Source organism: Cricetulus griseus, chromosome 2, assembly GCF_003668045.3.
Source record: "Cricetulus griseus strain 17A/GY chromosome 2, alternate assembly CriGri-PICRH-1.0, whole genome shotgun sequence".
NCBI lineage: Eukaryota > Metazoa > Chordata > Mammalia > Rodentia > Cricetidae > Cricetulus > Cricetulus griseus.
In genome coordinates this window covers 343,955,686-343,966,279 of record NC_048595.1, presented here as the reverse complement: position 1 = coordinate 343,966,279, position 10,594 = coordinate 343,955,686, and the positions used below count along the sequence as shown (strand labels likewise).

At 45.1% G+C, this 10,594-nt stretch overlaps 1 protein-coding gene across 5 annotated transcripts in view; it reads left to right on the top strand.

Annotated features, from left to right (window-relative positions):
• Positions 1-4,408: 4,408 nt before the first annotated feature.
• The window catches only part of Rai14 (retinoic acid induced 14), a 134,537-nt gene continuing 128,351 nt past the window's right edge, over positions 4,409-10,594 (top strand). The window contains exon 1 of one of the 5 annotated variants that reach the window (XM_027401274.2): positions 4,409-4,500. The gene's annotated coding sequence lies outside the window, so the exon portion shown is untranslated. Of the gene's footprint in view, positions 4,501-4,961; positions 5,226-10,594 lie in introns of those variants that run through there. The other 4 variants (XM_027401275.2, XM_027401273.2, XM_027401277.2 and 1 more) reach the window with 4 other exon arrangements.

The window sequence follows — 10,594 nt, the reverse complement described above, 5'->3', positions numbered from 1 at the left end:
TGGGGAAATAGTTCCTGGCATTTCTGATGACCACAGTAAAGGAGCCATCTTGGCAATGGAATACATAGGGATTAGCTTTAAATGTTCTCAGAAAGGAAAGGCCATCAAGGTCAAGCTTTCCATGCCTTTGGTTGTTTGTACTCAGGGTGCTGCCAGCTGGGGCTTTATCCTCCCATATTCAGTCCTCTGCAGAGCAGAAAATAAGTGAAGAGATTGATTGCCATGTGTTAGTGGAGGTGACTAAAAGGATCATTCCAGACTTGGACAACCATGCTTAGATTCTTACCTCTATTCTTTCTAGTTTTGCGATTTGCACAAATTTCTGCATCTATCTGAAACCTAGTTTCCCCATTTATAGACACAGGATAACATAATGCCTTAAGTTGGCCTGGATATTAGGAGAAACAATACTAAGGAAATCCATGTTATGTCTCATGAAGACAGGACTGCGCGACAGTTAAGGACAAAGGTCCTGGAGCCAGACTGTCCTAAGTTGAATCATAACCCCTACTACCTGATCATAAACTGACGACTTTGGGCAAATTACTTACTCTTTCTGTGCCCCAGGTCTTTCTGATCCATCAAACTGACACAAGGATTAATTGACCTAACACTTATGTAAGCATAAAATGTTGCCAGTTTTGCCATTTGTTCTCTATTCAGACCTGCCCAGAATTTGTAACTCCCCCTTAACATCGAGCAGTGCGGAAGACTGGACACCTAAGCACATGGTCGCTGTAGTTGATCACTTAGAAAAGAGCTTGATATGTAGTGAATGCTAAAGTGTGTTCACTCATAATATGAACCCTTAAAGAAATGTCACCAAAATGAAATATAATGTAAATCAAATAATAACCTTTTAAATTTTCTATTAACCATCTATTTCGGTGTGTGGTACTGGAGACTGAACCCAGGACATTGTGCCTGCTCCAGGCAAGCAGTCTACCACTTTAGCTAAATACCCAGCTCTATTAACCATATTTGTTTAGATCAAGGATGAAATAAGTAAAATAATGTTGACATAGAAAATATGTACATTTCTATTTCTAATCAATATAAAAACAGGGTTAGAGACACTTGCCCTTTATTTTTTTTTATCTTCATACTAGCACATGCAATTGGGTATGTTTGCATTTTATAGTACATGGTAGATGGGTACCCAGTAGACCTGTAGTATCTGTCACCACCAAACTACCAGGATAGTGCTGAGAATCAGCAATCCTGAGTCATCACCAAAGCCTTAAGGCCTTCTCAGGTCTCTGGTGTCAAGGCCAAGATGCCCAGCTGGCCTGCTGCCTGCTTCAAGCAGGGCACGGAGGCAGGGCTTTCTGTAGCCTCCTCTCCTGAGCAAGTGGGCAAATCTGCTCAGACACAGAGGAGAACAACCTACCTTTAGAAAGGCATTCACCAGATTTCCAGTTAGTCCAAAAACCACAAACCAATTAGTGTTTGAAGCTGCTTTACCACCATGAACTTACTAAATTCTGCAATCTAAAGTTACTTTTTAATGTTTTCCTGTGTTAGTGGTTTCATACTGGAAATATAAAAAAAGTTTTTTTTCTATGAGTATTTGAACCTTCCGACTGTATTATTATGTTGTCCCCTTCTTCTCTGGATTGAATCCAGAGAGCCCCACATTTCTCTCAATCTGGATGCTTTTTATTAGACAGAGTAGGGGTCAGATGTTGACTGTGAGTCAGCGTCCCATCACTGTAACAAAATACGAGAGATAATCGACCTATAAAAAGATAAGCTTTAATTAATTAATTTGGACATTTGAGATGAGGTTTCATGTAGCCCGACCTAGCCTTGAATTCATCATGAAGATAAAGATGACTTTGTTCTCCTGATTCCCCTGCCAAGAGCTGAGATTACTGGCACGTGCAATCACTCTTGGCTGGAAGCCTGATTTTAGTTCACAGGTACAGAGGCTGCAGTCTGAGACCCACAGTCATGGTGCTTGTAGGCTTGTGGCAAAGTATTATATGATGGCCAGTACTCATGGCACAGCCAAGCTGCTTGCTTCATGCAGGGGAAACAAAAGATAAAGATGGAGATACTTGGGTACACAAACCCCTTCAAGGACACATATGTTGGAACTGAAATGCCTCTTAGAAGTTTATACCTCCTAAAAGTCCCACCATCTCTCTATAGCACAGTCCTGGGGGTCAAAGCCTTGAGCACACATGGACATCTCATATCTAAACTGTAGCACTCACCACACACCAAATAAAGTGGACAGTACTTTGGTTTTGGTGCGATATCTATTTTCTTAGGCAAGGTTGGGTAGTTTTTATTTATCTTCAAATGTTCCTAATCTGAGGAGAACCAAAACTGATGAGAGATTGAGCAAGGGAGGAGATGTGATATTATTTAGCTTTAAAAACAAAGCCCACGTCTTACCAAATCACTGTATTTCATTCATGAAGTCCTACTAAGTGCTAGGTGGCTATTCATGAAGTCCTACTAAGTGCTAGATGGCACTAGAGAATGACTAGAGAGTGCTTTACCTTAAGAACAACAAGGAGACTTTGCTTATAAAGGCACTACAAATTAAGAGTAGGATTAGGGATTTGAACTGAGGAGGTTCTAAGAGGCCATGCAATTTGATGTGTGTTCTTTTATTGATTAGGAAAGTAAGGAAGGCCAGAGGAGGTTAAAGCACTCTAAGTTCAAAAGTAAACAAAATGCATGCATCTGAAGCCAGTTTGTAGTGGCGGTGGCACACATCTTTAATCACAGCACTCGGGAGGCAGAGGCAGGAGGAATTCTGTGAGTTGGAGGCCAGCCTGGTCTACAGAGTGAGTTCCAGAACAGCCAGGGCTGTTACACAGAGAAACCCTGTTTGGAAAAATCAAAACAAACAAAGAAATGGATCTGTTCACTTGGGCTCCTTCCTCTGGGTACTCATTGCAATATGTATTGTGCCACAATTACCTTCCTGGGGATAAAGGAATGCAACTTGCTTATCCTACAGGATTTTAACAGACATGAGATAGCAGCTGCTCACTTCATTCTTGCTGCCCATTTACAAGTCCCAGACCTATTCAAATATCCTGCGCTCAGTTGTCATTTCTAAAACTTCTGGGCAAACCAACCAAACAAACAAAAAACAACCAGATACTACTTTACCTCAAACTTATCCATTAATTTCCACACAGGAGGGAGAATTTTAGTTGTTGTCTAAGGCAGCTGAAGACTCTAGATGGAGTCTATTGGATGCCAGTTTTAACTCTGAAGAGTGAATCTGCAAATGGTTTTGGCATGGTCTTCCTTCCATACAATGCCTCACACACATCAGACTTGCTGATGAGGGTTGGGTTATAAACTAATGAGAATAGACACCTATGGGAGCCTGGCAGCTTGACAAAGGCTCTTGGCAGGTGACTGGGCAAGAATAGCAGAGGTGAGGACTTGGGTGAATGAAAGGCTGGCTAGACACTTGTTTAATAGTTTAACTGTGACTTGTCATCGGTTTCTAAACAATGTACACACACTGACATTTCCAAAGCAGCTCTTTACACCTTGTGCCATCATCCTAGTTGCCTTTGATTCAACAATACCCATAGGTGAAAAAAAAAAATCCACAGGTGACTTCGATCAATGCTGTAGGTTCAGTGCTCTAAGGTATTCAAATGTTCTGTGGTAACTGATTAAATAAACCAAGACGAAAACCTGGGTTGCAGAAATTGCCAGCATTAAACAAAGTGCTTATCAGTTACATTTCTTTTAGTGTGGTTTGAGTTCTGTATCACATGTCAAGTGTGCATCTTGCTTTGAACTGGTTCCTCCCTCCACACCCTAATCCCCCACCCTCACCCCCCTCTGGCCCCGTGCTCGGGGATCTTTTTGATGCCTGATGTGAGGAAGCAAAGACTATTGGGCTAAGGATGAAGTTTTTGTTTTCTAGTTGGCAAGTTGGCTTGTGAAAGCTGAGGCAGCCAGCCGTTCTCTTGGGGCGCATAGGGGTGGGGAAAACACACGGGATATCTGATGTTAATACACAGCCAAGATACAGTATACTGATTGCTGTTAGAGTGAATTTCACTTCTGTTGGAACTGGCTGTTTCTCCTCCCAACTTCAGTGGACTTACAGTAAGTAGAGCCTAGCAAAACAACTACACCACTTAGTTCTCTCCGTGCCAAAGACTCAGGAGCCCACAGAGCTCTGGTGAGTCTAACTTTCTACGACCTAGCTGGTTAGTGGGACTAAAATGCATGGAAAAGCCTTCTTAAATTAAGGGAGTAAGTGGAGAGGTTTGAAATCCCCAGAATTAACGGAGGCGTCCATCTAGGTTTAGAGGTCCTGTCTTGGTGGGCTGGGGGAGGGAAGCTTCAGGAGACCTAAGGACTTCCAACTCAGACACCCCGCTGAGGGCGCTCCTGTTCTTTCCAGTCAGTCCAGGCATAAGTCTTCCCAACTCCTGAGCAAAACACAACTAAGTTTTGTCTTACCACCTGAGGAGTGGTAAGGAAACAGTCCGGTTCAGCCTAGAAAATGTGAGTACATTCTGGTTTCTTTCTGTTCCATGACTTTGGAAATGGAACCAATTCGACTCTGGTTCAGAGGGGCTCGGGTCAGTGGCTCTGACTTCTGCCCCTGACCTTGCTTTCCCTAAGACCACAGATAACTTTGGAAACTGACCAGAAACGAGTACTTTTCCGGCCCTCATCCTTACCCCAGCGGTGGGCCACGCATACTGTGGTTCCCACTAACTTCAGGTAAAGATGTGAGACAGATCCACGCAGAAGGATCCCACGATCCGCAGAAACCAAAACTGATCGTGGACGTCCTGGCCTCGCCGCGGGACTGAGCGTGGGCGGTCCGAGAGCACCTCCCGCAGGTCCGGGGAGCAGCGCCCAGGCCAGGTCACCTGACTCCGGGAATTTGGGGCCGCGCGGGGTGGGAGTGGCTAGCACCTCCCTCCTCGAGCCCACGGGATCCAGGTCGGTGGGGGCCGGCGCTCGGTGGCCACGTGGTGGTGCTGCCGCTGCCCCCGCCCTGCCGGCGGAGCCCGGGAGCTGAGCGCCCACTGACCCCCGCGTCGGGAGGAGGAGGAGGAGAAGGAGGAGGAGGAGGAGGGACCCAGTGCAGGAAGCCGAGCAGGAAGCGAGCCCGGCGGCCGCGCTTTCCTGGGGAAGCGGCGGGCGGGACGGCCAGCGGGGCCGGGAGCGGAGGCCGCCGCTTGGATGGGGTGAGTGGCGGCGCCGAGCGGGGAGACTGGGTACGGGGTGCGGGCTTGGTCCCCGCCTTTGTGTCTGGGACTGCGAAGGGCGAGAGCGCGGGGCGGGAGTTACGGTCAGGACACACAGCTTTGGCCACCCACTGTCCGCGTAAGACAGTTTGGGGGTGGGGGGGGGAAACGGGAAAGATGGTGGGGTCTGGCAGAAACAGGACCCACCAAGTTAGGAAACGGGGCTCGCCTCCTCTGGCGGTCTGGTGCGCGGCAGAGGCGCGGGGTGTCTGCGGAGGGAGCGCGGGTGGCAATGAATGACCGGACCCGGGAGGACGATGTGACTGAGCTCCCGGGGAAGCTCATCCCACCTGCGTGCCCTGCCCAGCGTCCCGCTCCCGAATCCTTGCTCCCGGGCTCGACCCCGCCTCTCCGCTGAACTTGGAAAAGCCGAAGGAGGTGCGAGCGGGAGAAGCCGGGTGGCTCTGGATACCCACAGTCCGCTATTGTTCCTTTATGGACTCAAGGGAGCGGGTGAGCTGGCGGGAGGGCGAAGGCGAGACAGCCCCGGGCCTGCCCCGGCCTCCTGTCCCCAATCCTCCTTGTCACCCCCCCCCCAACTCCTAGGACGGCGGGAAGATACTGGAGTTGGGGCACACTCCAGGCAGCTGAGCTTAGGTCGCCATCCATTGCGACCCGTCTGGAAGGACGGGCATCCTTTCAACTCTCATCACTGTTGGCTTGGGCCAGTTTGTGTCTGCAGTTTAGGTTCTGTAGTTTGCAGCGGTTTTTCATTTTGGATTTCGCATCTCATTTTTGGGATGGGGTGGGTGGTGGGTAGTTTGAGTCTGGAAAGGCAACAGATGGGGGATTAAACCAGATGGAACCTACTGTGACTTAAAGAGGCAGGGGTGACCTCTCAGAGGCCCGAGCTTTATATAAAGCCAGGCTTTCTTTTCCAAGGAGCCCAGCTGAGCGCAACTTTACTCCCAGTGACGAAGTGTGCAAAGCCACACACTCGATACCTGCCTCTTCCCTTCATTCTGGGCTCACAGGTGATTTGACTGGGAACCGCAGTAGGAAAAATAGTGCGGAGCTGCCAGGGACCTGGAGGCTTTGCTCATTGTCTATCTTGAGGCACGGGCTCTCAAGGCGATAAAGGCCGGTCGCCTGGGGAGGAACTAGTTTCGCCCGTTAGCGGGACTTTCATTAGCTCTTTTAGCGCGAACTTGAATCTGCTATGAGTTGGATCATAGTTGGAAAGAAAACAAACCTGTGAATCTCAGGGAGGTTGGACTTTGATTGCTTTGTCCCACAAGTGCTGGGTCCTTGTTTACACGTGTGACAGCAAGTTTTTTTTTTTTTTTCTGATGGATGTAATTTTATCTTTTGTTAGTAATAACCTACTAGCGAGGCCTTATCTCCTTTATGCTTATATGGCAGCCAGTTTTATCAGAAGAAATCCAATTCTTGTTTAATATGGATTGGAGAGACATCTGGTGTTGGGCTGTCAATTTTATCTATTTACAGAGATGCTTTATTAACGAATTTGTTGTAGTATTCACATCCTTAGCTTTTTTTTTTTAATGACTTTTAAGAGCAGTGCAGGTGTACATAGCACAGCTGAAAGATCTTTGTACTGTCCTTGTGAAACTGAGTAAGAATGGATTCCCCAGCCACTGGGGATTCAGTGAGGAAGAAATATGGTGGCCACACACATTTGCTGACTCTAGACTACCACTTCTTAAAGCATGTCATCAGAAGATACCACTGTCATTTCCCTTGATTTTTGTTTGCCATTTGTGTGTATGTGTGTTGGGGGCGGGGCAGAGAAATACTTAGGTATGTATGTTTTCACATGGGCACCACTGACATGCTTGTGGAGGTCTGAAGACAACTTGTCAAGTCAGTTGTCTCCTGCTATGTGGTTTTGGGACCTGAACTCAGGTCTTCAGGCTTGGCAGAAAGTGCCTTTTCCTGGTGGGAAAGACAGCCCCTTTGTTTCTTTTTGATGCTACTAGCTATCAAACTCAGGGCCTGCTGTGTGCTAAGATGAGCTCTACCACCATGTTAATGCCCACCCCCACTGCCACCCAAATTCATAGGCAAACTGAGATTTGGAGTTAAGATAACTGGGCCTTGGGTTTAACAGAATGCAGTGTTGTCTTTTCCTCTCTTCCTTTCCTAACCTGCTTGTCTTCCAAAAATAGAAATAAATGGAAATATTTCAAAGATAAACAAAAATTGAGCTTAGTAAGGCATTGATCTTTCCACTACATGGTTATAATAACAAATTCTTTATATGTCCTTTCCTCTCTGCTTCTAGCCTAAGGTAAGCAGGAATGACTAAGTTAGTGCAGACATAGTTTTCATGCGTGCTTGGTCCTTCTGTGTGTTTATAAAAAAAATCATGCGCATTTATGTATACAGTTTTACATTCATGGTATAATTCTATATACCTACAGCTTGCTTCTTTAATATTTTGTTTTTACTCACATTGGCTATTATAGACAAATCTAATATGTAAATAATATAGTATATTTATCTCCCCATCAAGTGAAAACTGGTTTCCAGGGCACCTTTTTAGCTGAGGGAGAGCCCACCATTTATTAATTTACTTATTTATATTGTTTATTTACTGTAGCATGCTGTGGTGTAGCAGTCCATATCCTGAGACAGGCTTCCTGGCTCACAGATTTTCCCTGTGGCTAGTTGCTGGGATAGTGCGCTCTTGGAAGGCTGCTTTCCTTATTTCATTCATTTCTCGGGGAGTATTTAGGGTCTGTCCCCGCCATCTGTTAGATGAAAAAGTGAATACTGGTCACTTCTAAACTCTAAACATTTAGGTCAAGTTAGTTGACTGGATTGTTTTGTTTGGGTTTTCTTTTTCATTATTAGTAAGAATAGTTCATCATACTGCTGAGTTTGGTCTAGTGCTAAAGGCTTGTTGGTCCTCTGATCTGTAATTACTCATTCAGTGTCCTCTTCCTCATTTCTTCCTTTTTAGGCCTTAGGGCTTAAGTATGAATGAAGAGGCAGGACTCCACTCTGTGGAAGTGTGGCTGTGTTAATGATATGACTTGTCCCTAATGGTACCCAGCTTCTCAAAGAAGAGTTAGGCAGTTAGCACATTTGTCTCTGTGTTATTCCTTCAGATTTCCAGTCACGTTCTGGCCCCCAAGTTCTTGCCTTTGAAATACCTTTTCCCTTCTCCCTGGAGCTCATCTTCCCTACATGGGCTCTGGCCTTTTCCCCCTGAGGTGTTTCCTCAGACACTTCCACCTAGTATATCCTGCAACCTTTCACCTACTTTGTTTCCCAGTGTGGCCCCTGTCAGTTTCTACCTTGCCAGATTTGTTAATTTATGTTAGTACTGTCTCTTACACTAGAGTACAGGCCTATGAGGGCAAGAGTTTTGCAGCTTTTTAAGTTGTTGGCCTAGGAGTATTGTGAACATTGTTGGTACATAGTAGTTACTCATATAGGATAAATATAAATGATTGTAATGTGCTTTTTATTGAATTGGAGTGTAAATGTTTAGTCCTGGATGGCCTGCAACTAGTTATGTGGATTGGTCTCTAACTCACTCCTACCTCTGCTCAAGGTATAGAATTACAGATATATATCACCAAGCCCTCCTATCAATATTATATTTGTTGTTTAACTTGGTATTTTTTGCTTCCACTTTCTTCTGCACATGTTAGACATCCTGGGGGTGTTAGATGTTCTCTGTCATACCCCAATGCCACACTTACAGTCCCTAAAGGGATTAAAAAAAAAAGTCTTACAAAGAATTCACTCTATTTCATTGTGTAACTTAGCCCAGAGTATTTGTGCTGAAGGTATTTTTTGCCCAATGTTTTGCCTGAAACCAAATTCAAGGAAAAACAAGGAACGTGATGCTTGGCAACATAGTCATCTCTCATTTTTCTTGACAACTTTTCTTCCTGGTAATCCTGATGTGAAAGGGGCAGACTTTTCCCTCCACACAGCATCTCTCCAAACATGTCTTCACAGTCACCAGCAACACCAGACACAATGAATTTCTAAGAACAGGAAAGCATCTCCCTGACTTGCTACAGAGAGGTGTCTGCATCACTCTTAAACACCTTCATTTGGGAGGTTGTGGGGTAGGGTCTTTTTTTTGTGGTGAAGGTCTAAGAACAGCCAGTGTGAAGCAGAGACCTAAAAATATTCAGGGTTAGAACTGTCACATCCGAAGGTCCTTAACTCATGGTACAGACAACATCCACTGCACAGTACAGGCTTTATTTTGCTGGGAGCCAACTGAATTTTCTCTACCATGGGTGATGAGTATAGGAGTTGACAGAACAAAGCTAGATGTGTCAAAGGCCTTTGTGTGTTTCAAAAGTGGGACAGGGAAGTGAGTCTGATGTTTTACCAGATAAAAGCGATACTGACAAACATCCCTAAAATTTGGCTAGAATGTTGAATTATAACCATTTTGTCCTCTAAGTAAAGTGATGGTGAACCAATCAGTATGGTACAGTTTGAGATGGTCCTGGTTAGCCACAAGCAGTGGATCATAGTAAGGTGCTTAAATGAAGAGATTTCTTCCCTTGGTATATAGTTGCAAGCAGTACAACAAGAGCTAGAGAAGGATTGCTTACCTAATTTCCCCTTTTCTAGCTCCAGCCTTCTGTAGGGAAGAAAAAGACTGACTGATGGATTATCATTGAATTTAGCCAACATTTTATTTTAAAAAAAGGTGGTTCTACTGACTTATTAATGCATTTAAAAACAAAACCTTCATTGAAGTGAGTGTGGCTCTTCAGTTTTGTATTCAGGGAGTCCAGTAGATATCTACCACAGGGTACGTGATTAGTACTTGTTAAACAACAAGGCCCCTCACAGTAGCCATGAGACATAAAACCATCTAGGGTAGAGATGAATTTAAACAATAATCACAAAACAATGTAGGCTGCAGCAAAAATGCATGCTGGAGTTGAGAAGATGTTCAGGAAATTCCTCCTTCCCCCACTCCTTGGAGAAGTTTGCACTTTGTGTCTCCACTGCTTTGCCAGCTGGGTTTTGGTGACTCATGTCATCTTATCTTGACTTCACCTGTGATCTGCTCTATTCCTTTCTGTAGCAAGTGGACTTCACTGAAAACTACATTGTCTTGTCATACAATTCCATGCCCATAGTTCACCCTGGATGTGTTTATTATGATTAGTTCACTCTGTTATTCAGCAAGCAATCTAAATAATCATACATTTCATGTTGTGGATGTTTTGCCTGCATGTGTATCTGTGCACCACATACATGCAATGCCTCTAGGGGCCAGAAGAGGGTATTGGATCCCCCTAGAACTAGAGTTAAAGGTGGTTTGGATCCCCACCCCACCCCAGTGGGTGCTGGGAACCCAACTTGGGATCCTCTGAAGAGCAACAAGTTCA